Raw genomic sequence first — 26,705 nt, forward strand, 5'->3', positions numbered from 1 at the left:
TAAAACTCAGGCAAGTTCCTCAGCCCTCATAAGCCACAATTTCCTCAACTGTAAAATGGGTCTTATAGTTGGGTGGTGTCAGCACTAATGAGACGATATAAACATAACATTTGACAAAGTGCTCAATAACAAAAGCTGCAATAGCTAAGCTCTAAATAAAACCCCAAATGATCTTAAGATGACGGTAATAAAGATGTTATTTTATTTTTCTACATGAGAAAAAAAGCACTTATTTAATGGGTTGTGCTGGGTAGACTGTGAAAAAGAGAAATATTAGACAACAGTCTTGCCTTCACCGGGCTCATCATCTAGCTGGGGGAGCCAAAGGTAACACACAATACTCAAAGGTAATGCGCAATACTCAACAGCAAAATAAAATATCAAATTACAGATGCCGACTGTGCATGTGAAAGTAGGTTAGAAGAGAGGATGGTTATTGGAAGTTAGACTAGTACTTCCTAAACTATAGGCCTTGTGATGGCAGGAATATTGTCAGTTGTGTCCAGGGCTCTATCCTCAACAACTAGACCAGCACCTGGCTCTTAGTGCACGGCCAATAACTATCTATTGAGTTAATGGATGAATGAATGAATGATTTGAATAACTAGTTGAAAAGACCTGGACTTGGAATATAAAGACTGGGCTTTAAACCTCTGCTTCATAGCTCTGTCACCATAGATAACTTTCTTAACTTCTCTGAACCTCAGTTGCTTTGTCTGTAAAATGGTTGTATCATCCTTGCCCACTCCATTAGGTTGTCATACAAATAGACAACACATTTTGTGTGAAAGGAAACGATCCACAGCAGGCACTTGAAAAATCGCAGTAAAAATGTAGTTGTCAGGTGGAACTGGAAGCTTCAGAATGGGTAGAAATTTGGACAGGTGGAAAGGAGCAATTTTAAGACTGCATTTACCCATATGTCCCTTAACTTGGGTTCCAAGACTAATAACAGCATCCAGGGAATAAGGGATGGACGGCTGTTTTTCTTTCCCGCCATGATAACCAATGGCACATGCCCGGTTGCTGTTAACAAGATCAGTAAACTTGCCACATTCAGAAATCGACAATTAACCCCTTTTACAACACTTAAAGTCACAGGCCTTTCTGTTTTATATGGCCAAGCAGGCTGCTGAGCACATGGTTTTTATTATTGCCCTCCCCCAACTTAAAAAAAAAAACTAATAATAATTTAGCACCTTATAGAACCTGTCCCTTTCTTAATGATTTTGCAGGGAAGCTCTGTGCACTGCAGCTGTCTTTGCAAGGGCCACCTCCAGGTCTGCCCTCCATGCTGCTTGGGGAAACTATATTATCTTTAGTTCTGCTTACTTTTCTAAATGTTTTATGGTTTACAGCTGTGGTGAAAAGCATTTTGGGGTCGGCAGAGATTTATTCCCCTTTTTAATGTTTTTACTAGGCTGAATAAACACATTCTCAAAGAATGAAACCTCTGGCCATGTTGGGAATATGGAAAGCTGGGCAACACTCTGTAATGGCAGCTCTCTCGTGACTGACACTTGCTTATAACAACGAATGCCATTGTTGGCTCTGCATGGGACTGTGGTCAGAAGCCCCTCAGTGGGTTCCATAGCACCCAACCCACGAGCCACTCTGTCACAATCCTACCTAAAACCACCTTCCTCTTTGCAGGATCCCATTAACACCTGTAGGAAAACACTGCCTTTAATGACTCTGGAAAGTCTGGAAGGTTGAGAATGCATAATTGATGCTATTGCTTTGGCACTTTTACATCCAGCATGTGCTCATTTAAATATTTTTGGCAAATGAGTTCAGATAAAGTGAGTCTTTCTCCCAAATTCAAACCAACCCTTAATTTTTATGAGATTTGTAAAACTTTAGCAAAATGGTTTCTTAAAAAGGAAAAAGAAAATTATTTCCTTAAGCATGCTCACTCCGTTGATTTTGGCCAAGACTGCTTGTAGAATTACTAGTATGCTATGAGAAAGATTATTCATAAAATGATTTGAAACTGGGTGGAATCAGAAAGTATTATAAATCTCTTCTCATGACATTCCTGCAAACTCTGCCAGGGCTGGAATAAAATAGGCCTGGAAGCCAACAGCTAGCACACACCTGCACAGCCCACTGCAGGGCAAAAGCTGGCCTGTCGGGTTGACCTTCTCAAGCCATCCCCAAGTTATACTACAAAGTCAGCAGAATAAAGAGCTTTGTCTGTTGAAGGAGTTTGGGGGGTAGTTAACAGGCATAAGTCATACTTGTAGACATAGACATATCAACTGGCAGCTTTGAAGAAACTGATGTGGCTGGTTCATTCCTTCCCAGTTTCAGTGCATTTCTCTTCACAAGACCAGGGTGAGTCCTCTCCATAAAGAGCCACGTCTGGCTAAGACTAATGAGAAATGCCATGGATTTTGTCATTCAGCTCCTTTCAGGCTACTGCCCTTTGATCTGCTCTAACTGTAGAGTTGCATACCCAAGATAGCACAAAGTTGAATATATTATATTAATGAAACAATAATTTCAATGGGAAAAATACTTAAGAGCTTACAGACTTGCAGTAATCGTGATTTTTTCTGTAGAATATCAATAATAAAGTTTCCTTGATAGCTGTAAGTGTTGAGAGACCTGGACAGAGTTATATCGCCTAAAGACCACTGTACAAATCCAGTCTTTGAGTATCCAGAACATTTGCTTCAGAGAGCATTTCTTCCCCAGTCAACCTAGTTCTGACATAGAGCATGGTGGTTCTTGGATATTTTTATCATCTTTATCACCCATTGTTATGAAAAAGTACAGTGCCATTCAAACAAAGCAAACAAGTAGCTATATACTAGTTCCTTTTCTGTGATTGTTGATAATTACAAAAGTGGACTGCATAAAGCCAATTTGTTTCTCTGAACGCTTGAGTTATAGTTGAACTAGGAAAATTCAAGATGTAAGAGAAATGCCAGGACCTTATTAGTTCTTTCTTAAAAATTAGAGTCATAGTCCTTTGGACCAGTACTTGACAGAGATCCAACTTCATGCATTTAAGGCAAGATTTTCCTTTGCCCCATCACATTTCTTAGGGAATAACAGTATGCTCACCAGCCATTCCTGATCATCTCCACTCTCTTTATACATTTTCTCCATCTCATTCTCTTATTCTCAGAGGTTGGTCTTGTTACTTTTGTACCAGGAACACATTCTAAGGGGTGAGGTTCTTCATTCTCACCCCTTATATCTCTGTCATTTCTGCCATCTTCTTGTTGCCACGTTCCAGAAAAGAGGTTTCTCTCTTCCATTTAAAATCTAACTCCTCTCTCTGGCCTCAGTAGCTTTTCTCTTCCCACTGCCTTCAGCATTTTAATTCCACAATGGTTTTTTTTTTTTCTCTCTCTCTCTAGCACCTTTAAAGCCCTCTTCTGGAAATGGTTAGGTGTTCCTAAAGACACACACACACACACACACTCAATCTTGGAAATTTTTACTCTAGTTAGCTCAATTTCCCTCCTCCCATTCACGGACAAACATTTTCAATGTGAGGTCTACTGTCATTACCTCCAGCTATTTCCCACTACGTTTCTTCTTCATTTCTGTAAACTTGGCACCTATTCTCATTCTTTCCCTGAAATAATCACTTGATGGCCAGCCAGCCGCAGTGTCAGTCTCTAAATGCGAGACCTCAGTCCCTACTCAGATTTTCTTTGACGACATCTGAGCTGATTATCACCTGTTCCTAAAAAGCTCTCTCTCTATTTCATGTTCTATGATCCTACACTTCCCAGAGTTTCCTTCTACTCTTTCAATGACTTCCCCCCATCATCCTGAATTCTCTTGCCAGTTACAAGACTAACTGTACTTGTACTCTTTCCTAATTATGACTGTAACATAAGGTTCAAACCTTGTCCCCCACTCCTCCCTCTAATTATGCTATTAGGGAGACTCTCGAGATACAGTTATCCCTCAATCCTGATTGCTTTCAAGAACTGTACTATTTTCCTTCCACAGTAATTTATTTTGGATATGTAACCATCACTTGTGTTGGTTCTGGTCCTCCAGAAAGCAGATACCAAGATGGAATTAAAAGTGCAAGAGATTTACTGGGGGCAGTGTTTGTGGAAGAGAAAGAGGGAGAGAGAGAGCAGGAAGGGAGAGCATTCAGACCATGATACAGACTTGATATCTGAGAAAGAATAGGGGGAAGAAGGGAGATTGAATGGGAAGAGCTTAAACCAAGGTCAGCCCTCAGAATCTGGGCCAGCCTAGTGGGATGCCCACGTGCAAGGACTGCCTACTTACTAGAGGAGGCTCGCATGGGCAGAGAGGATCAGCTCTAATGCTGCTTCTAATGCTGCTTAGTCATGGCTGAGAGCTGCCTGGGCAGAGGGTGACCTCAGTTTGTGTGGTATGGCCGATCCCCAAGGGGCTGCAGCTGGGGACTTTCAGATAACTGCACTTCTTAGAGCAGCTATTTTCTTGAAGGGAGATCTCAAACCCAACTCATATAAGACTAAGCCTAACCTCTTCCCCACTCCTACCGTATATGCATCTCTTTCAACGATCCCATCGCTTTCCTTGATATCAGCATTCTTCCATATTCCAAGCTAGAGAGGTTCAAGTAATATTTGGCTTTTCCATTACCCTCATCTCATACATGTAATTTACAACCCCTAATTTATTTTAAAATGCCTATCAGCTTTATCATTCCCTTGCATGTCCCAATACCACCATGCTAATCCATGTAGGTTATTATCTCATATGGATTACTGCCACGAGCTTATTCCCTTCTCTGGCTTGTCTTCCTCATCCATTCCCTAAATGTCAGTATTTCCCAGGGTTCAAGCCTTGGCTCTCATCTCTTCTCACTCTATAGGCTCATCCTAGGTGATCTTATGCAGTAATCAATCTCTACGAAAACATCTATGACTCCAAAATTTTATCTCTGGCCCCAGTTCTGTCTACAGCTGTAAATCAATGTTTCTCAAGCTTGAGAGTTATATGCTCTGCTTTTAAAGGGAAAAGAATTATTGTATACCTCAGCTTTATTTTTATTAAAAATGTTATAAACGTACTAACATAAAAAAAGTATAAACTCTTGGTAATAGTTTGGTTTCCCTCCAGACTTTTTTCTATATATATTTTATAGAATTGAGATCATATTATAAGCATATAAATGTGTATTTGTGTATGTGTGTGGGGGGTGTTATATTTTGCCGCTTCTTTTTTTTTTTTTTTTTTTTTGACAGTGTCTCGTGCTGTCACCTAGGCTGGAGTGCAATGGTGCAATCATGGCTCACTGCAGCCTCAATCTCCCAGGCTCAAGCAATCCTCCCATCTCAACCTCCTGAGTAGCTGGCACCACAGGCATGGGCCACCAAACCTGGCTAATTTTTTTATTTTTTGTAGAGTCCCCCTATGTTACTCAGGCTGGTCTCGAACTCCTGAGCCCAAGCAATCCTCCCACCTCAGCCTCCTAAAATGCTGGGATTATAGGTGTGAGCCACCGAGCCCGGCCTGCTTCTTATTCTTGACATTAGAGCACAAGCATTTTTCACAGCCAATGAAACTCTTCAAGTATATTATTTTTTCATGGGTACATAATGTTCCATTCTATAAATGTGTCATATTTAATCTATTTCACAATGATGTCTAACATTAAATAATGAAGCAATAAGTAACTTTGTACATAAAATTATGTCCATATTTGAGAGTACTTTTTCAATACACGTTCCCAGAAATCGGAAGGTCGATGTCTTCATTTCAGAGATAAGAAAACCTAGGTTCTAAGAGTTTGAATGATTTCCCTATGACTGCTCAGCCTGAAAAACGTAAGAGATGAGAAGGGAAATCTCAGCCTTGGGCTATTTCTGTTGGAGCAGGCTATCAGTGCTGAGTCATGAAGTGTAGTAAGGGAGGCTTTCCTAGGATTCTTCAGGGGTAGGGGATCTTAGAGCTACAAAGGCCTAATTTATGATCTGGCTCACTGAAAACTTCAGCCTAATTTGGGACACAGAGGTGTAGGTACATGTTAGCATGCGCTGTGTGGGGACTCTCAGAGGGTCCTAAGAGTAACCTAGTCAGGTACCATTTTCTCAGTCTGTATTTGTGCCAAAGTCACAGTTGCTTTCATACCACTGTCGTGGTCTTATTCTGGCTTGGAAAGGCTACAGGGGTCCTTCATGGCTGAGCTCTACTGTCCAATCTTTTAAAGACAGTGTGAGCTCCTACTCAAAAGCAAACGAAGGGCACCATGTGGCTATATCTGTAGCTTGTCCTCCATCCGTACTCTTGGCCCAGAGCTGCTGCCATTGGGAAATATCTGATGTTGTTTCTCTGCAAGCTGTGGCATCTTTGCCTTTATCCAGGGAGGGATGTGTTTCTTGTTTGGACCCTAATCAAAAGTGACTTTTCTGGTCAAAGGGAGTTTAAAATGTCCTTCTTATTGCTACAGCATGAAGAATGGGATGGGTGGGGGTACAGTTCACAGAGACAGAGTATTCAGCCACACAACAGTTCTTAAATTAGAAAATAAAATTAGTCATCTAGGGCTTTACAGAGTGTACTGGTGGTAGCTGATTTAGAAGGAAGACTTAAAAACAGACCAGGGTTTCTTAACCTCAGCACTATGGTCATTTTGGGCTGGGTGATTCTTTGTTAAGAACGGCTGTCCGGTGCGCTGTAGGGCTTTGAGCAGCATCCCTGCCCTCTACCCACCAGATGCCAGCAGCATCCCTCTCCAGTCATGACAACCAAAAATATCTCTAGACATTGTCAAATGCCCTCTGAGGGTCAAAATCATCCTCAGTTGAGAACCACTGAAATAGTCTCATAGGTTCCAAAAAAGAAAGCAACCAATCCCAAATGCAGGGGGCAAATGAAAAGAAAGGTACAGGGCATGAAAGATGCGCAAACACCTATGAGAAGAGGACTCCAAATCAGGTAAGAACAGAGGCTCCTTCTTTAGTCATCCCAGCTAAGGGTCCTCTCCAGATCCACAATGAGAAGGGATGGAAAGAAGCCCTCTCCATAGTAAGTATTATATACACATCATGCCTGTTAACTCAATAATACCATGGGTATTTTTCTCAAACTAGAGCATGGCTTCTGCTATTCTTAACAAAAATCCTCCTGGAATTAAAAAAAAAAAAATTCAAGATTGTTTCCACAGTTCTTAAACTGCATAAATCTTACTGAAAATTCCAATCAAGGCCAGATACGGTGGCTCATGCTTATAATCCCAGCACTTTGGGAAGCCGAGGAGGGCAGATCACTTGAGGTTGGGAGTTCAAGACCAGCCTGGCCAACATAGTGAAACCCCGTTTCTACTAAAAATACAAAAACTAGCCAGGCATGGTTGCAGGTGCCTGTAATCTCAGCTAATCCCAGCTACTTGGAAGGCTGAGGTTGGAGAATCGCTTGAACCTGGGAGGTGGAGGTTGCAGTGAGCCGAGATTGTGCCACTGTACTCCAGCCTGGCAACAGAGCGAGACTCTGTCTCAAAAAAAAAAAAAGTCCCAATCAAGATTCTCTTGCTCAGACAGTGGGACAACCTGCAAGAATGCCAAAATTGGCTTCTATTTCAATGCTCCATATATTAAGTATCTATGATATATTACTATTAAAAAAGATAGAAGAAGCCATCTAACTAAGGATACCAAATTTCCAGCACAACATCCTTGGCAGATGATTGAAATCCTTCAAGAGGCAGATTATTCCATTGCTGGATAGTGCTACTTACTTACACGTTTTAATGTTTTTAATGTACACTTACTTACATGTTTTAATGTTTAATGTTTGGAGGTAGAGAATCTGTCTCCTAGGAATGACCACTTGTTGGACCTCGTTCTATCTCCCGAAGCTACATGGAATAAGTCTATGCCCTTATTCAGATGTCTGAACCTGAAATCACCTATTAAGTCTTCCCTTCATCACCTTTCGCCACTCTAATCAACCATTCTCAGCACACTCAACTGTTTTCACATGCCATCCATCACCTTTCTCTCTAGCAGTCATTTTCCTCTTCCTCCTTTGAACACTCCTTCCTCGAAATCAAGAGTTTGTGTCATCAGCACCTCATCATCGTACTCAACAATGACTCCAAACTTTTACCCCTTTCACCAAGGCCCCTATAATACTCTGTCACCTCTCACTCTCCTTGTTGGACTTGCCTTTAACCTCAGAGACATCAGGCGTCATGCAGGTACAACTCTTAAGATCATATCTTTTCCTTCTGCCCCCTCTTACCTGTGTTCTGCCTCCCAACACCTATTCTTAGAATGTATCTATGTCTTTGGTTCTCTTCTTATCTTTCCTCCAATCAGAGGAGGGGGAGGTCCTGTCTCCACTAGTCACTCTCTGTCCAGCATTTTTAGTTTCTCCCTCTCATTGTTCCCTTCTCATAGCCTACCCTATGAGTAGGCTCTGCATCTCAAAAGTGAACCAACAAACGTGGCCATCCCTCCTTCTAACTGAAGCACTATCCTACTGAGTCTCCTTCCTCCACATCTTAGCTCTGCTTACAGTCTTCCACATTTCATGTGTCTTCCACATTCATCTCACTTATTTCTCGCTTCACTGCAATCACTATTCTCACACCAGGCCCTGCATATTCCCTTTGCTCCACGCATACCAAAAGATCTGCAGTTCTCCAAACAGACCATTTTTGTTTCCTGTGCCCGCAATGATCTCCCCTGCTTGTCTAGCTGGCAAACTCCTATTCTTTTTCCAAGACCCTCAGATGCCATTTTCTTTGCATGGCCTTTCCTAGAGAGATAGGAAGAGAATCAAACCACTATTATAGCTGTGTTTTAAGAATTAAATGAGATAATATACACTAAGTGCTTAGCACAGTGAGTGGCACACAGCAAATGCTTGATCAACTGTAGCGATGGTTATTCTTGGCCCCTTAGGTAGACTCTGTTTCTGCTTCTCCAGGTTTTTGTTATAGTGTCCAGATATTATGTTCTATTTGTCTTAGCAGGTGACAGTTTATTTGCCAGTATACCAGATAGTTAAGGGCAGGGACATCCTCTTTTCACATCCATGTCCCTCACATTGAGCATCACATTGAGCACATAGTAGGAACTCAATTAATAGCTGATGAATGAGCAAATGACTGCATCAACACAAGGCAATGATTGTGTATTGTAATTAGCAAGGACATGCTGGTTCTCTGCTGATGGCTCTGACCTTTTCAGCAGTGATATCACATTTCAAACCTCTGACTTATCTTCATGAAATTAGAAATGGTTTAGAATGCCAAAGAGAGACAGAATGTTCCCTGAGGCTGCCTCCCCAGTGGGGAGAACCACCGTGCTGGATCTTGGGGTCTTGAGTGAACCCTTGGCTGGGCTTGGTGCTGTCTGTCCTTTGTGGGCCAGGGTTGCCCTAAGCAGCCAGCCTCTTTGGGTTCAGCTGTGGGCCAGACGCTGAAGGTGGAACAAAAGCGGCATTGATGCTCCACTCACAAAGCAGGCCCTTGGGCAAGGATCAGAGGACGTGCCTGCTTCTCTCTTCCCAGACACAGAGCTCAGCTCCACCTTTGCCTTCAGGGCCTGGGGTAAAGTCAGCCACTGAAGTTCAGGTGGAAAGGATATGTGAGGGTGTGAAAGCCCTCAAAAGAATGTTGCTTGGTAGTTAAGAAATGGAGATGAATCAGTGGACATTTCATTCTGATGACAGAGTTGATCATTGTTTTAAGTATCCAATGGAGTGATCAGAGTCAAAGAGCCATGCTCCAACCTTCTTATCAAAGAACTTTTAAAAACCTTACATCTCCCTGCCCTCAAGAACATATACTTGAAATGTTTTCTGTCTCATATATAAATTTGCAGTTTCTATGGGAAAATTATTTATCTATTGAACCATACTATGTGCCGGATACTTTGCTTCCGTACTATGTGCTTTGCATATTGTGTCTTTTTCCCCTTATAACAGCCATATGAGGAGGGTATATTTTTTCTATATGAGGAAACTGAGGCTCAGGTAGTTTAAATACTTTATTTTAGACCAAACATCTTATAAATACCTGTATTAGTTAATCCGTTTTCCAAGGTCACACAGCTTTTAAAATAATCTCAATTAACTAATAGCTAAGTAAAAAAGTAACTGTTCCTCTTACTGTTATTAATATAAAAAATACTGCTGTAAGATATGTTAACCAAAATTTGTTAAAATTAGCATATAAATATATCAAAATATAATTGCCAGGGAAAGCTTCTAACTTGCATGATAATAAATTTTATTTTTACTTAATTGATGTAATTTGAGACAGAAACAAAGAAATGTGTTACTCTGGTTATCCTGTGCTGCTGTTTAAAAACAGTAAGACATTTGAAATATGGTAAATAGTTTGTGGACTTCCACTACACTACACTACACTACGAGGTCTGACACTTCCAGAATGGTACTACTATTTGTAAACTGGTTTTTAATGTACTGCACAAATGACTGCATGCCAATTTTGTCCTTGGTGGCATTCTCTAAATTGAGGCAAGTTTCTTTCTATCAGCAAGTCAGGCAGAGGTCTTTCCTTTGACCTGGATGCTTATCTGGAGAAAACACAATTTTAGGATTTCCTCAAGCTGTTTGTATAACCCCTGAAGGTGCAGATCATAAAGATTTCAAAGGCATTGTAGGACCTGAAGAAGAAATGAAAAGGTCACCTTTGCCCTTAGCTTTGTGTGTCCATCCACCAGGGAATCTATGGGCAAGGCTTACTGGTGACTCCAGGTGTGTACAGAAGGGTCCAATTTCAAAGCACTTGGGGAACTCTTACTCTAAGACCCAAATAAGAGGTTGGGGCTTTGATTTGCAACAGAAAGACAGCCTCAAATTGTTTTGCAGATTCCTTGCTACTCCAAGAAATAAGATTCAGTGAGATCAGGAGAATAACTTCCAGCTAAAAGGTAGTGGGATTCTTTTTGCTCTGTCAGCAAGAAGGGTAGGAGAACTGAGCTGACAGGAAGACCCACAGTAACACCTCCTGATAGGTGAGGCACAGAATATCACACTGGAGGAAACCCACTGCTGGAAAAGTGACAATCATACTTTCCTGTGGTCACTTATCAAGCCAGCATAATCTGCAATTTGTCAAAGGCCTTTCCTGACTTGGGTGTCATTCATTCTCACCACATTCTGAAAAGGTGTGGGTAGAACCATAATTTGAACTCAAAGAGATAGTGCACTGAAACGTGAACTCTTAGAGCCATTAAGCGTAAAGGTGTATAGTGCAGCGTTACTTATACATGTTATTAAAAGATGAAGCAAGGGCAAGTTGATACACTTAAAGTGATTTTAGGAGAACATATACATTAGGAATGAGAGACAGGGAGATCTTGTTACTTAAAAAGATATCTAAGATACAGTGTTAAGTGAAAAAATAAGGATGCAACTGTATATACACGGTTATTGCAATCACAGGGAAAATGCATAGGACAGTGACTGGAGGCATTCATAGGAGCTAACATTGATGGTGTATTATGTGTCAGATGCTCCATACAGCGTGAATTATCACTCTTAAACCTTGCCAAAAACAAAACAAAAAACTTCTATGAAGAAGCTTCTAGAAACATTGTATAAGGACGGATGAGGAAACTAAGGCTGAGAGAAGATAAAGTAACTTGTCCCAGATCACACTGTGGTGATCTGGCGGGCCTAAAAGCAGATAATCTTAACCCCCTCTATATTAGAAAAACATGGTTCTGTTGTGGTTAGTGAAGTTATAAGTACATTTTTTTTACTCTATTCTCTAGATGTTCTGAAGTGTAATTTTATTAAATTTAAAACATTTTAGGGTGTGTATTAAGAAATTAGAACTTGAATATTCAGATTATGTATTCAGATCTCATTGGACAGTGAATGTCTGATAAGCTTATTGTTTGATCAAGCACAGGAATGACAAGGTCACCCCAAATCAGATTCAGCTAACATTTTTAAAGCACTGGCTATTGGGAGGATTAAATGAGATAAGGTATGTCAGGAGCTTAGCACAATGCCTCGGGAACACTAATAAGCACTCAACAGATATTATCCACTATTATCATCATGTGCCAGGTACTATCCTAAGGGCTCCCACGTAGGTTATCTCATTTTATCCTCACAAACACTGAGTGTCCGGTTATTATTTATCTTCATTTTGCAGATGGAAAAAAATTGAGATTTGGAGGTTAAGTAACTCCCCCATTGTTGCTCAGTTATTAAGTGGCAGAGCCAAGTGTTAGTGCCCTGCCTGCACCTGTGCCAGTCTCTAACACAGGTAAGGCATAGAGTCATATACTTGCCCAAACTGGTAGCACAATCTGGTGTGGATTTTCCCCACCCGTACATAAGTCCACACTGGAGAACTATCCAGATAAGTTCAAACTTCTCATCCTGGGATTCCAAGTCGTCTGGCATTTTCCCTGCCTCTGTTTGTCAAAACCCACTTTTCATTTCTTGTCCACAGATTTTAACTGAGTTCTCCCTCCCTCTGTGCCTTGCACAGAGTTCTGCATTCTCTTGGTCTCACCTAATCCTCTCCATCCTTTAAGACCAGTTCAAGTTCAGCCTCTGCCAGGAAGCCCAGCCACCCACATCAACCTCTTCCTCTCTTGACTTCCCACAGAGTTTAGTTTCTATCTAACTATACTCCATGCCATTTAATCCCTTAAATAGTTAATGTAGCTACTCCACCTTGCAGAAGCTGAAAAAAGAAAAATGAGGGTTGTGGGGTAAAGGTGTTTATAGGCTTATGTAACTGACAAGTCCAGTGACTTTGGGGCACGGTTGGATACCCAAATACACCAACTGGGCCGGCCTGGTCACGTGGCCACCCTGATTTAGGTAAGGGTCAGCTCCACCTAGACAGAATGGGCATGAGGTGGTTTTCCGCAAAGGAAAAGCAAGCAGTTCTTGTCAAAAGAAGAATAAATGGACATTGGGCAAGCAAGCACAGCAGATGTCCCTTACCTTATTGAATTAAATTCCTCAGCACTTTAATAATAACTGTCCTTCACTGGTCAGGCACCAGACTGTAACCCCGTTAAGAACTGCCAAGCAGCAACAGAGCTCTTATTAACCTCATCTCCACTGAAGTGAGCCAGGCCCCAGGGCAGAGCTACAAAGGGGAGCTTGCAAATCTCTGACACAGCATTTTAATGCCACAGGGGATTTTTTTTTTCCGTTCCCACACATTGTGTTAACCCTTTGGGAAGAGGGGGGAAACCCAGTGTAGAGCCCATTAGTGGCTTTCCTTCAGAGCTCTTCAAAGAGGCCCCATCATTTGCCAACATGATTTTTCTTAATATTGTACAGATGGCAGGCTAATCCATCTTCAAATGATCTAATTGCATCTAACTTTCTCTGAAGAAACATTGCATGGAGTTGCAATGTCTTAATTGTGGGGTGTATGCAGAGTGTCTCCAAGATTACAGAGCCAAGCACTCAAACCAAAGCTGGGGAATTTCTAGTGGAAACTCTCAGGGGAAGAAAACAGAAGGTGAAGATTGGCAAACTGGTAAGCTTCATCGTGTCCAGTTCTTAGGGCCCAGTCTTCATAAGATTGAAGTCGTGCTTTCACTTACTGGCTGCGAATTTCCACTCAGGGCTTGTAGAGGCTCCCCTATGCCTTCAAAGGCTTACACTTGCATTTCATGGAGAAAAATGGGTAAAATAAAGGAGCACATGGAGCAGGAAGGGGCACACAGAAGAGTAGTTGGATCTTCTGACTGATTGGGCAAGAATAAGGACTCCCGTGTGGCTAGTATTTTCTCAGGGGTTCACTGACCTTCCACTCTCTTAGCGCAGATACCTTCACACACCTTACAAAAGGCCTAAATAAATAAAACAAATTTACATAGAGGAGGGAAGCTAAGCAAAGTAGGGGTTCAGGGTGGTGAGACTGGAGATGAAGCCTGGAATTTCAATGCTTCTGCATAGGTGAGAGAGGAGCACACAGAAGTGGGTGAGGTTACCATGAATACCAAAGGCTCTCTTGCAGTTAGCATTTCCTTTAAATCTTGTTTGTTTCATTTATCTTGTTTTTTCATCACAACTACTCTAGGGGGGGTTGAATTCTTATCTGAATTTACATTTGGGAAAAACCAGGCTCCCAGCTGAGGTCTCTGCTACAAGCTGGTGTCTAGCAGAGGTGGAATCCAGACATTGGGATTTGTGTGTTTGGAACTCAGAGGAGGACACCACCCTCAAAGCCCCTCCCTTGGACAAGCCATGGAGCTAGTTGGAAGCTAGGTCAGGGTCATATACCAGTTACCAGCACCCCTGAGGTTCCTGGCATGTGTGGGTACAGATAACCCCGGCTCTCCCATTCCCTGGCAGACCTGTGAGAACTATTATTTTTACTAGGATGACGTCACGTATTAAACACTAGCGTGGTTTCTGTCAACAACAGGGCTTGAGGTCTTTGTTCTCCTCTCCCCACAAACATATTTATATTGGCCCCAGTAAACAATATCCTGCTTTTCATTTTCCTTCACAATCCCTTATGTCTCATCTGGTACACAATACATGGGAAATCGGGCTGTCAGGGAACTGGCAGTAAACCTAAGGCACTTTATTAATTCCACCATCAAGCCCCTACTGACAGTGAGAACTGATAGAGCTTATTTGGGTCCCTGCACCAGAGTCCTTCTTTCCTGGAGATTGGCCATATATATTTCCCTCTTAATCCAGAGCCCTCAAAGAGGCTCTGAGGGCCATTTACACACAGCAACTCTTTAAGAAGCCATAGGAAGCAGGCCCCTAGTAATAGCAAACTTCTATCAAGGACTTATCATATGCCAGGCATCATGCAAAGTGAATGACACAAATTATCTCTCATGATCCTTGCAATTCTTTGAATAGATGCTACTGTTATTCCTATCTTTATAAAAGAAAAAACTTCACAGGTTATTCTGCAACCTCAGAAGTTTCTCGGCTCTAAGACAAGAAGCACTGGTGTTTTCCGTTGCTCATTCAGTGTTTAGATATTAATCAAGGCCCTCCTTGTGCCAGGGGTAGTTTACACAGATGAGTGGTCCTGCTTGGAGAACTAAACCATGGACCACAACGTAGTGTAACATAGGGAAGCACCACGGTGGTGGGAGAGCAGAGAAAGGGAATCCCTTTCAGGCTGAGCTCTGGTAACCGAGAGAGAGGAGAGAACACCCTCCTTATTGGCTCTTCTCTCCTCTCCTAGAACACGGCTAATTGCTTCATCCCATGGAACCCTGCTTCTCCATCATTGCTGAAGGCTATAGCTATTCTAAGAGACCAAGATTACAGAGGAATAGAAAATGGTAGACTTATCCTGTCTTCATGCTGTGAAAATCACAGACACATCCACATCCCTCTCCCTGCAGTTGCCACTCATTCCTGATGATGGGAAAATCCAGATGAGGATGAAACCCGTAAATACTTCTTCAAAGAGCCACCAAGGTTTATGTGTGTGTGTGTGTGTGTGTGTCTGTGGTGGGGGGAAGCGGGGGTGGACCAGAACGGGACACGAGTTGATCACCGCCACTGTTGTAAGCAGTTAGGCATTTTGGATGCAGATTCTATTTATCCTGTTTATTTATTTAATTTAACCCTTCACACCTGCCTCCTCTTCAAGCCATCTCAAATCCTCTTACTTCTTTACAACTCATCTACCCTCACCTGGTCCAAGTCATCAAACCACCTATTTTCACATCTAGACTAGTGCAGAAACTTCCTTATTGCTCTTCCAGCTCCTGGTCATATTCTCATCCACCCTCCGCACAGATGCCAGAGTGCTCTTTCCATTGTAAATGAGGACACATCACCCCTTTAGCTGAAACCGTCCCATAGCTTCCATGGCTCTAATGAAGCCCAAACACTGGCTTGCACAGCTCAGTAAGGTGTAGCTCCTGCTCACCTTTCTAACCTGAAGTCATACTTTCCACCACTCGCTAATCCAATTTCAGCCACACTGGCCTTCTTTCTGTTCCATGATCGTGACAAAACCATTTCCCATGTCACGGACTTTACTCTTGCTGTTATTTTGCCTGGAATAATCTTTCTTCCCTTTGCTCTCTGCAAGCCTTGCTCATTCCATTCCTCAGATGTCAGCTCAAATGTCAGCCCCTTGGCAGAAAACCTTTACTCACCAAGCTATTAAAGTTGCCCCTTTCCTACCCCCAGACATTACTCTCTGACACATTAGACTTCCTTCTTCCTATCTTGTTTATGGGTCTCCATGTTTATTGTCCATTTCTCCTGATAGAACCAAGTTCTATGAGGACAAAGAGCTTGCCCGGTATTGTTCACCACTATATCCGTGAAGCCTTGGCCTGGCACACAGTGGCTGCTCCATCACTATTTTTTGAATGAGCAAATGAACCCCCACAAGAATTCCTGAGATGAATATCATTTCCATTTTGCAGATGAAAAAACTGAAGCATAGGCCAGGTGTGGTGGCTCACACCTGTAATCCCAGCACTTTGGGAGGCTGAGGTGTGAGGATGGCTTGAGGCGAGGAATTTGAGACCAGCCTGGGCAACACAGTGTGATCCCATCTCTATAAAAAATAAAAAAAAATTTAACTGGGTGTGGTGGTGCATGCCTGTAGACCCAGCTACTTGGGACAATTACTTGAGTCCAGGAGGGTCAGGCTGCAAACAGCCATGATTGCACCACTGCACTCCAGCCTAGGTGACAGAACGAGACCCTCTCTCAAAAAACAAAACAAAAAACTGAAGCTTAAAGGCGGGACAAGATTCAAATCCAGGTATGCATGGCTTCAATGCCAGACCTCTCATTGCTATGCCAGAAAGTCTCTCAAGGTCATCAAAACACAAGGAAGACACAGGTCACAACATGGATGAACCTGGAACACATTATGCTAAGTGAAAGAAGTCAAACACAAAAGGCCACATACTGTGTATGATTCCATGTATATGAATTGTCATTTGGATCCTGGACATAGGCAGGATCATTTGCCTATATGAAATGTCCAGAGTAGACAAAACCATACAGACAGAAAGTAGATTAGTGGTTGCTAGGGGCTGGGAGTGGGAAAAGATGGGGAGTGACCACTGAATGGGTACAGGAGTAATTTTTGGAGTAATAAAAATGTTCTACAACTAGACAGTGGTAAGGATCATACAACACTGTGAATGTACTAAGTGCCACTGAACTGTGCACTTTAAAATGGCTAAAATTGTATATTTTATGTCATGTATAGTTTACCACAATAATAATAATAAAAAGAAAGGGAGATTTCCCAGGAAAACCAGGTATGCACACCTACTTGGAGACTGGGCCAGGAGCTGTGGCCTCCCTGGTTCCTCTGCACTGCTGGCTGCCTTCTCCCATTGTCATGAACCTCTGCAGGGATCTGCCTGCTAGAGTCGTGGGCTGTTTCAAAATTAACCCTAATCTAAAAGAATAACATTTTACTTTGCAACTTCATGGTGTTTCTTTTTGCAATTTACCCTTTCTCTTTAATCACAATGATCACCCAATCACACACATGAACACGTGTACACACACACACACACACACACTTAACCCAAGAGGAAATGTAGCCTGCTGAATGCTGCTTTGAAATCCTATCAGACTGCTGCTGCTGTTTTCTGAATTTCTATTTTTAGCCCTAAACAGAAAATTGATTCAAACACGTACTATTGTGGAGAAGTTACGAGTTCTGTAGTGTTTGAGGCAAGGAAAGTCTCTCCGAAACAAAAAAGTAATGGAAAAAAGAGACGGGAAGAAGATATGCCACAAATTTCATAATGGATCACAAAAAAGTTTGTTGTGCAAAAAGAATTTTAAAGATAATAAAGTGGACAATAATAAAGAGACCCTTTTCAGCAAATACACAGTGATTTTGGTTTTTTTTTAAAGTTCCCCCCCACCAATTAAAAAAAATTGATGAAATTGGTCACCTGAAATTAGAATTAAATAAATGTCCTACAAAAAAATGTCTACACAATTTTAACAGGATCTGTGCTTGCAACTTTGTACAACTATAAAGCCACTTTCAGATACAGAGATGGTAAAAGAAATAATTATTTTAGCTATTATTTAGCTTATAGAATATAAAAACAAAATCAATTGATTAAAATTTTGAAAAATTGCAGAAACTTTTCTTCAGTTTTTGATGAGGCATGAGATACAAGAGAAACTTGAAAATATATATTTTGGGTATGTTTACTTTAAAGGACTTCCAAATTCACAAGGAAATGTCAATTTGCAGCCTGTAAAATGGAACTTGTGGAGTAGTTTATAATCTCTTACATCTGTCAAAGAATTTCAGTTAGGTATGAAAAAAAAAAGTTTCTATCACAATGGATGGTACTCTAGCCATTAGGTCAAAAAACTAGACTTAGTGGAATTGTAAAACAATACTGATGGTTCCCTTATTGCTTTGTTGTACTTTGTGATACAAACTGAAAATATATGTACTCAGTTTTCTGAGACAGACTTTATAAATTAAGGTATCATGGATACAGTCATTAAAATCATTTCATATATATGTGCAACTAGAATCATTGACAGTTTGCAGAGATGTTGAAAAAAATCAAAGGCAATGGATTTAATAATCTTATATTCTTTGCAGTGCTTGCTGATTGACTGTAGAATAGTTTTACAAAGATTTACTGCACTGCTAACTCCACCTCAAGACTTTCTTGAAATGGAAGGATGGTTGCCAAATAATAAAAGTTAAAAAAAATGGCAATATGATTTACATTTTTGCACTGATACTATGTTGTATATGAACAAACTTAATATGCAGCTCCAGGAAAAGGAAAAGCTTATTATAACCTAGCTAGACAGATATAAGAATGTATGTTGGAACTGAGGCTTTTCACAATACAAATAAACAATCATGATGTTTTTAGACATTTAACATGGATCAATATGCTGAAGATTTTAATTGTAATTGACAGCATTTTGTAAATTGCCTGCATAAACTGCAAGAAGAATTTAACTGTTTTGTTGACATTGATAAATTTAGTGTTGCTTTTCAATTTATGCAATATCCCTTTGAATTTGATATAAATAATACTGAGTTGATCCAAGATGTAGTGAATCACTTTGGGAGGCCAAGGTGGGCAGGTCACGAGGTCAGGAGATCGAGACCATCCTGGCTAACACAGTGAAACCCTGTCTCTACTAAAAATACAAAAAATTACCCGGGCATGCTGGCAGGCGCCTGTAGTCCCAGCTACTCAGGAGGCTGAGGCAGGAGAATGGTGTGAACCCAGGAGGCGGAGCTTGCAGTGAGCGGAGGTCACGCTACTGCACTCTAGCCTGGGTGACAGAGCGAGACTCTGTCTCAAAAAAAAAAAAAAAAAGAATTTATTTAACTTGCATAGAAATAGTTTGAAAAATGATACACTGTGGTTCAAAGTCAATTCAATTATTCTAAAAATGATGAACCAATTTTGTCAACGTGGATGCAAAAATGAAAGAAAAATAATGTTTTGGTATTTGATTCAGTTACTAGAAAATTGAGTATATTTGAAATAACTTGGGAATGTGAACCTATGTTTTTAATTATTCATTTTATAAAATATAAGTACAGATCAAGTATTGCTTTTTTTTTTTTTTCTTTTTTTTGAGACGGAGGCTCGCTCTGTTGCCCAGGCTGGAGTGCTGGGATTACAGGTGTGAGCCACCACAACAGGTCTCCTTTTTTTTTTGTTTTTTTTTTCATGAGACAGGGTCTCCCTCTGTTGCCCAGGCTGGAGTACAGTAGTGCAATTTTGGCTCACTGGAACCTCTGCCTCCTGGGCTCATGATCCTCCCACGTCAGCCTCCCAAACAGCTGGGACTACAGGCATGTGCCACCATGCCAGGCTAATTTTTGTATTTTTATTAGAGACAAGGTTTTGCCACATTGCCCAGGCTGGTCTCCAACTCCTGGGCTCAAGTGATCCACCCACCTCAGGCTCCCAAAGTGCTGGGATAACAGGCGTGAGCCACTGCGCCTGGCCTAAAGTATTTCCAATGAAAATTTAGCATCTGAATTAAGATGTCCTCTAAATATAAACGACAGGTACACACTGGATTTTGAAGACTTAGAAAAAAAAAATGAGCTATTCCATTATAATAATTATTATACAATGTATATGTATATCAAAAGATTACATTGTATACCTTAATTATACATAATTGTTACTTGTCAATTACATCTGAATAAAGCTGGGTAATAATTTTATATTGATTTCATGTTGAAATAATATTTTGGATATGTTGGGTTAAATAAAATATATATTAAAATTAATTTTATGTGTTTCTTTTAACTTTTTAAAATGTATCTTAAGGCTAGTCCAAGTGCCATCATGTTTACAACTGATTGATCACAAGCAATTACAAATTTCTTTGTTCCTTCTCCACTCTCACTGCTTCATTTGACTAGCCTTAAAAAATGTGGCTTAAAAGTGAGTTTAGGCTGGGCGTGGTGGCTCTCACCTGTAATCCCAGCACTTTGGGAAGCCAAGGCAGGTGGATCACGAGGTCAGGAGATCGAGACCATCCTGGCTAACACGGTGAAACCCCGTCTCTACTAAAAATACAAAAAATTAGTCAGGCATGGTGGCGGGCGCCTGTAGTTCCAGCTACTTGGGAGGCTGAGGCAGGAGAATGGTGTGAACCCGGGAGGTGGAGCTTGCAGTGAGCCGAGATGGCACCACTGCACTCCAGCCTGGGCGACAGAGCGAGACTCCGTCTCAAAAAAAAAAAAAGTGAGTTTAAAATTACATATGTCCCCTGTATGATGTTTCTAGTGGACAGCATTGCCGCTCTAGAGACACAGATAGGTATCACAGCACTCATCATGTTATATTTTAACGGCCTTGAGAGAAAGTTGGGGTTTCATGTAAGCACATAGGACAGCTACCCAGCCAATCTTAGAATAATGAGTAGAAGACAAGAACATCAGAAACTGGCCACAAAAATACCAGGCCATCCAATGAAGTAATAGACATTTGTAATGACTGAACCATGATAACTTTTCTATTATCTATGGAACATGTCCCATCCCAGTGGCAAGTATTTATACCTGGATGACTTTACCATTGTTCAAGTTCTAGGAGTGGGTTCCTGACTTACATACTAAGCAAGGCCAAGAGGGTTGAAAAGCACAGGGTGATCCCAGCTGGCCTGAATTGACCCCAGACTAATCTTCAGAACCACTAACTATCGGCAATCACTATGAAATGTATTTACTGAAGATAAGTGATGCTCTGAAACTATGAGTCTTCAAGTTGTTTGGGGCAGGATGTATGAGTCACTTAGCATTATTTAGTAATAATAACTGGATGGTATGATTTGCACCTGGTTTCAGTGGAGTCTTGGGGCTTCAATCACTGAGGTGTATGTCACACAGCTGGAATGTGCCCATGTGATCAGCTCACTATAAGTCACCTCCACTACTGGACTTCTTGGAACTGAGGTTCTGCACATGTATACCAGTAAACCTTCAAGACCTGGAGATAGAGTGCCCTGTGCAACCCAGTTTTAGGAGGATAAAGAAGCCTGTATCTGATATCTCTGGGACCCCTGCATTACCTATCTGTCTTCTGCTGTTGCTGTACTGTTTCCCTTGTCTGTAATAAAACTACCCCATGAGGATAAACCATTTGAGTGTTGTGAGTCCTTTCAGCAATCAAACACTTAAGGTGACTAAATGTGTAATTCAGGTAAGAGTTCATCAGCTGATCATCTCCCCACAATAAGGACAGGCAGTATAGTAGACTGGCCAAAGTCTGAGCTCTGGAGTCCACCTGCATGGGCTCAAATCAAAGCTTCATCCTTTGCTGAGTCTCCTTGAGTGAGTAAATGGGGAACTAATAGTCTATTAGTTTTTGTGCAAAGTTTTATAAAAAGGCCTGGCACAGCGTAGCACTTAGTAAGTGTTTGCCACAGTTAGCAAATTCTGTCTTTGGAGGCCCAAGAAGCAAATATCTAGAAGTTTACTGTCTGTTTTCAGCCTTCAAAAGTTCATAAATATTGAGGTCTAGATCAGAGCACCCCTCTACACAATTAAAAAGTACTTCTTATGATAAAGGGCAAGGGTATGATGATTTATCAATTTTTTATTTTGCTAGATAGAAAATGAAAATACCAGGGTATCTAGTCAAAGTTATTAGATGGCTGTAAGATCAAAGGAGAAAAGAAAAAATATTCTGAAAATTACAGACAGTACTATAAATATAAGAGGTCTGCTTATTCTTGTTCCTTTTTAGTTTTTCTTGGGGAGTTTTACTCCCTTCAAAGCTTTGTCCACCAACTTAGCCAAATGTAACACCATGTCTGCCCCCTCAGCCTTGACCTTTGCTCCAGGCCTCAGTTCCACAATCCAAACTGTCCACTGAATGTTCTACCTGAAGGCTGGGCAGGAATTGCAGCTTTGAATGCTTTGTTTTCTCCCCAGCCTGTTTCTTCAAGGCTGTCTGCAGGCTCGGCTTTCTAGTGGCATGGAAATCAATCTGGGGTATCAGTGCTGTTGCTGGACCTATTTGTCTTCAGATCTGTTCCTTGCCCATTTCCTGCTTGGGTCAGCATCTGCAAGGCAGATGACCTCTGCAGGCTGTGATTCTCAGGCTCCCTGTGTCATACAGTTTCTGGCAGTATTCCCCTAATGGGAGAAACTGGCTGGCGTTTGAAAGTGGGAAGGAAGACAGCAGCCACGTTGTTTCTCTCATTTCTTTTTGTTTTGGGTGATAACCCCAGCAGTGGAAGCATCTTCTCATGACTCCAGCGCCCACAGAACAGACATGCCACCATTCCAGCCTCCAAAGATGACCCCAAACCTAGGCTCTGGTAATATTACCCCTCCTATTTTTCCCTCCAACCTAAGTGTAGCTGGGGCTTCTGTCTGTTGCTGATGCTGCATCACAATTTCTTGTTTGCTTTTTTGGCAAACTTCATCACCTGTGTAACCAATTCCCTACGTTAAATTCTCTGTGTTAAATAGTCCAGAATTTTTTCTGCTTTCCTGATTGGATCCTGATGATGCTGTAGGCATGTTGCCATCCAGGCACAGTTTCTGCTGCTGCAACTCCTTTGGTGTCTACAATATGGTGTTGGGGCAGAGACAGAGAAAGAGGTAGAGCTGGGCTAATGCAAGTTCCTTTCAGGTGAGAAAGGGGATGGGAGAGGGTCCTGTCTGGTTGCATGGACATGACATCACTTAGGGTGATTTGATAAAATATCATGACTGGGCACCACTCTGAGAGATTCTGACTTAACTTATCTAGGGTGTAGCCCAGGTATAGGTAATTTATAAAGCTCCTTGGGTGAGTCTAAGGTGGAGATGGAGTTGAGAAGCACTGCCCTAGATAATGAGACCCCAGCTGTTGTTGCTTTTGGAGCATGTGTGACTGTGTGAATGAGTGTGTTTGTGTGTGTATGGGAGAGAGAGAGACAGAGAAAGAGACATAGAGAGGACAGCAACAGATGATTTTTAATTTTTAAAAATAATTTTTTAAAAAAGAGGAGAGCAATTAGATAAAATTGTCAACACTGACATTGAAAAAAGCCAGAGGCTTAACAAAGAAGGAAGAAACCTGCACATTCTGCTGAAGAATTTGGAGGGGATTAGAATATGCCATTCCACATTATGATTCACTGGCATTTTGGGCTGAAGGCAACTGAGAAACAATAGATTCAAGAAGGGCTGTCTTCCCCCTTTCTATCAAAAGTCAGGGCATACATTTCCTGTGAGAAAGATCTCTTCTCTAAACCACGAAGAAGAAAACATTCATACCACAGAAGATAATGAGTTGACGATGAGAGGAATCTGTACAAACAAACCTTGCTAACATAACACTTTTTTTCCATTAGTTTCCTCCATGCATTTTCTAGTCACTTTCCCACAATTTACCACCCTATCCCAAACCTCTTTTTCCTTTGCCTTATCATGTCTCCACAATTTATCATTCTTGGTTACAATGGTATATGAACCCCTGGGTCTAACCATATCTTTGGGGTTTCACTTCTTTCTAAGAAACCCCCTGCGTCATGTAAAAATATTAACATCAAATAAAATGTTTATGTTTTTTCTTTTGTTAATCTGTCTTTTCAAAATTTATTTCATGGGCTCCAGCCACAGAACCTAAGAGGGTAGGGGAGTGTCTTTCCTACCCTACAAAGTCGAAGGCTAATTACATACAATATTTATGTGAAGAACTGATCATTATGCTTAGCCACCCTTTAACATCATCAAGATTATTCATAACATTTCATTAGCTATGTTTGTTGTGAGGTTCAGTTGTTTCCCTCAAAAAGCTCTATGAGTGTACAAGATGTGATGAATCAATAATGGACCTGCTTTCACAAGTCACACATGCAAAGCCATAAATCTTGTTTTCTTATCAGCCTTCTGGGCCTACCAGTCAGGCAAAAAGGTCAGTGCTTTAAAAACACCCACATGGTCCGGGCGCAGTGGCTCATGCCTGTAATCCCAGTACTTCGGGAGGTCGAGGTGGGCAGATTATGAGGTCAGAAGTTCGAGACCATCCTGGCTAATACGGTGAAACCCCAGCTCTACTAAAAATACAAAAAATTAGCCGGGCATGGTGGCGGGCGCCTGTAGTCCGAGCTACTCAGGAGGCTGAGGCAGGAGAATGGCATGAACCCGGGAGGCAGAGCTTGCAGTGAGTCAAGATTGTGCCACTGCACTACAGCCTGGGCAAGAGAGCAAGACTCCATCTAAAACGACAACAACAACAACAACAAAAACAACAAAAAACACCCACATGAAGACTTTAAGAGGCTGAATCCACCACCACACTGCCTCCTGCTACAATCCTTTCATTCAATTTAAAACACAGGCAGTCACCCAATATAGCAGGAGCCTAGTGAAGAAATATGGCAAGAAAATTCTGTTCTATTCAACAGGAGGCAAGTAGAGTCTGCTACTGACCAGCAAAAGGAGCAGTAATTTCCTCTGTACCCAGGAGGGCACAATACCACGGCCACTTCAGAATTTGAGGGAGAGTTTCCAGGTTAGAGTTCCCTGTAAAAATCTTTCACACTGTTTGAAAGTAACTAGATAAGATCTTGTTTAGAATGGACAGGACAGAAGCTCCTGACAGATAAAAGAGGGTGATTAACACCTCAGGGTACAGAAAGAGAATCTAGGAGCAAGTTGCATGAAATCCACAGCAATGAAAAGATCTTACTATAACAGAGGAAATGTTGAGTTTCAGTTAGTCATCAAACGTAGATAGAAAAAAATCATAAAAGACATTAAGTCCAAGTGCTTCACTTTGCAAATAAAGAAACTTGGGACCCAGAGAAAGTAAGCAATTTGCCCAGGGTCACTGGCTAGTGAACTAGCGAATTACATAGAAAGATCTAGTATCTGACCAGGCACCTCTTCTCTAAACCCCTGCTTCTCTAAGTGTGTGAACCAGCAGCACCAGCACCCCCTGGGAAAGTGTAAGAAATGCAGTCCCAGGCCCCCTCCCAGACCTGCTCTTTTAGAATCTGCATTTTAACAACAACCCCAGGTGATCTATACACACATTACAACTTGAGAAGCACTGCTTTAAACTACACTTTGATTTCTCTGGGGTTTTTGGTTCACCTACAGCCAGGGTTGGAATAGTCATTTTCTCCATTCCTTGAGCACCACTTGTTCTGGAACCTGTTGTAGAAGCTGATATTAAAACTTTTAAATATAGGAAGGGAAAGTGTAAATGATGTAGAATGAGGACTTTTGACTGGTTTTGTTCCCGACACCCATTTCTGTGACTTAAAAACAGCTAATCAAAAGACCTGGAACACAGAAAAAAACTTGGTAAAAATGTGTTGAACAAATAAAAAGCCTTGTAATATGTGAAGAAAAGCTTTCAGGACACAGACTTCCAACATTCAATTTAACACACATTTGTTAAGCATCTACTATGTGCTAGCTGCTGTGCTAAGTAGGAGATACATTCATTACTAACAGACCGAGAAACAGAAAGACTGAGAAACTCACAGCCTGGTGAACAAGCTCTCAGAAAGTGTACTCCTAGAAGGCAAGGGTGTATCTTCGCCCTTCTCCCTTTAAATGTGCCCTGCACACAAAGATACCCCTTGCCAATATTCACAAGTACTGTTTTAATTGGAAACTTTCCAGGCTTTATTCATACAGTGGGGATTGTTGAGTAATGGGGGTGGATTGGGACATAAGAGCTTGGCTTCTCAACCTTCTGTACATTTTACTCACTCCCCTACTGGATTAGAAATCCTTCTTATCTAATCTCTCCACACATTCCCTCCATCTGCTCCTTCTCTGCAGAGTGCTGAGTCTAGGATGGTTTGATGAAGAGATGGAGGTTAGCTGCTTTACTGGAGCAATGGCCCTCTGTGTGCTGGCCCAGCTGCCAAGTGACTTCCTGGTCTCCTGTCTACAAGATGCCTCACCCATGAACTCTTGAGTAGCCGTGTTGAAAGTTATACTTGAGTTTATCTTGGGTTGGATATTACATTAGCACTTCTTGAGTTGGGCTAGCACCCAGCTACACTTCTTCACTATGGCTAACACTTGGAAACGGATAAAAGAGGAAAATAGTTCATCAAAAGCTGGTCACTTTGTTCTCTGCAGAAAGGGACTTTGGCCAAAGGCCAATGAGAGAAAAGGAAATAAAGCCTTCAAGGTCTCAGGTTGGGGTTCACAGCTGGAAATATTACCTAACAGAAGAACTCTGGCTGGAAAGAAGGAATAGCCTCTTTGCTCAGATAGCGTTGATGATGATAATGTTAGTAATATTATCAAGCTCCTAATATGCATCAGGTACAGT

At 41.4% G+C, this 26,705-nt stretch overlaps 1 protein-coding gene across 4 annotated transcripts in view; it reads right to left on the reverse strand.

Annotated features, from left to right (window-relative positions):
* ROR1 (receptor tyrosine kinase like orphan receptor 1) overlaps positions 1-26,705 on the reverse strand; it is a 409,096-nt gene that overhangs the window by 96,286 nt on the left and 286,105 nt on the right. The gene's annotated exons all lie outside the window — the stretch shown is intronic.

The sequence above is a fragment of the Pongo abelii genome, chromosome 1 (assembly GCF_028885655.2).
Source record: "Pongo abelii isolate AG06213 chromosome 1, NHGRI_mPonAbe1-v2.0_pri, whole genome shotgun sequence".
Lineage (NCBI taxonomy): Eukaryota > Metazoa > Chordata > Mammalia > Primates > Hominidae > Pongo > Pongo abelii.